We start from the raw sequence: 1,615 nt of genomic DNA, 5'->3' as shown, positions 1-1,615 counted from the left end.
GGGGACAGCGGTGTGAGGCGCGATTTCCCTCACTGGCCGAGGGAGCTCTGGCAGTACTAGATCAACACGTGTTGAACTGGTGACGGTCACGTCAGGAAAATCCACCCAGCATGCACTCTGCATTAGCGCAGTCAGCAGTTTCACCTTCATTTGAAAAGATCTGACAGGCATTTATTGAGCGCCGAGTGTATGCACTGAGGGGCAGCAATGGCTCAGACACCGCCCCTCCCACCAGTTCAGCATCTGGGCACCCTCACAGGAGGCAGCTCAAGCTGGAGGGTGGAGCAGGAGGCTTCAGCTGAACCTTTCACCCACTATTGGTGCTGGTGCTTAGAGTCCCGCCAGCCCCCAGGCCCCGGGGAACCCTACTCTGTCTGGGAAGAAAATGCAAATAGTTCCAACTCTGGGTAGGTGGAGGAATTCCCCAGGGGAAGGACAAGACGTGTCCTGGTCTTACAGGCCGTGGAGGGGCTGATGGTAGTGGAAAGAGGCCTGTAAGAATCTGTGCTAACCGGGACCACCTCCCTGCCCCCGGGGAGGTGTGATGATGATGGTGGCCACCGTGGGCCAGCACTCCCTCCACACCAGGTGCTTCACAGCACAGCCTTCTCCTCACAATCCACCCTACTCCCACCCACCCCCTTCGCCAAGCCCCACTTGGCATGGGTGGAAACAGGCTCAGTGACTTGCCCAGGGTCCCCAGACTGGACCCAAACTTGGAAGGCCTGTCCCTGAAGGAGCTGATGCACTGCGTGGAACACCCCCAGGCTCGCCCCTCCAACCTGGCAGAGTCCCCACTGCCTGCTGGTTTCTCTGGTGACTCAGGAGAAGGTGTCTGGGAGCCGCAGGCACTCAGCGCCCCCCTGGGGGTCACCACCTTCAGTACACAGCCTCCAGTTGCCCGGACACAGTGAGTCACGGGGACATGGTCCTCAGATGTGTGGCCCTTTGTCACCACAAATCAATAAGCTTGGTAAAAGGTTCTGGCAGGTGGCCAGCTAGCCCCCTGAAAACACTTCCAAGTGCTCCCCTTGGGCCCGAAGAAGACAAAAGCCAAAAGCTAGTCACCTCCAAAAGGCCTCAAAAGTCAACAGAGGCCTCCTCTGTGCATGGGGACAGAGGACTTTTGACATGAAAGTCTGTGACTTCCAGTCTCTGACTTCTTGATCCTCTTTGTTTTCTTTTAAATTTTATTTATTTATTTATTTATTTATTTATTGGGGGGGGGGGATTAGGTTTATTTATTTATTTAATGGAGGTACTGGGGATTGAACCCAGGACCTCATGCATGCTAAGCATGTGCTCTACCACTGAGCTATACCCTCCTCGCTTTGACCCTCTTTTTGAGAAGACATTTTTCTTCAAGTCCAACTAGTTCATTTAGTTTGGGGTTTACCCAACATAATTTTTTTAAATTGTGGTAAAATATCCATAACAGAAATGACCATTTTAGCTCTCTGTAAGTGCACAGTTCAGTGGCATTAAGTGCAGTCACACCGCTGTGCAACCATCCCCACCATCCAGCTCCAGAACTTGTTCACTTTCCCCAACTGAAACTCCGTGCCCATTAAACACCACAGCCCCGCCATCCCCTTGCCCCAGTCCCCGGACCCAC

At 53.5% G+C, this 1,615-nt stretch overlaps 1 non-coding gene across 1 annotated transcript; it reads right to left on the bottom strand.

The window, feature by feature from the left end:
• Window positions 1-1,253: 1,253 nt before the first annotated feature.
• Window positions 1,254-1,326, bottom strand: TRNAA-AGC (transfer RNA alanine (anticodon AGC)). The gene has a single exon. It is a non-coding gene; the product is annotated as a tRNA-Ala (tRNA).
• Between the last annotated feature and the right edge of the window lie 289 nt (window positions 1,327-1,615).

Source organism: Camelus bactrianus, chromosome 22, assembly GCF_048773025.1.
Source record: "Camelus bactrianus isolate YW-2024 breed Bactrian camel chromosome 22, ASM4877302v1, whole genome shotgun sequence".
Taxonomy (NCBI): domain Eukaryota; kingdom Metazoa; phylum Chordata; class Mammalia; order Artiodactyla; family Camelidae; genus Camelus; species Camelus bactrianus.
This window is presented reverse-complemented; position numbering and strand designations above follow the sequence as displayed.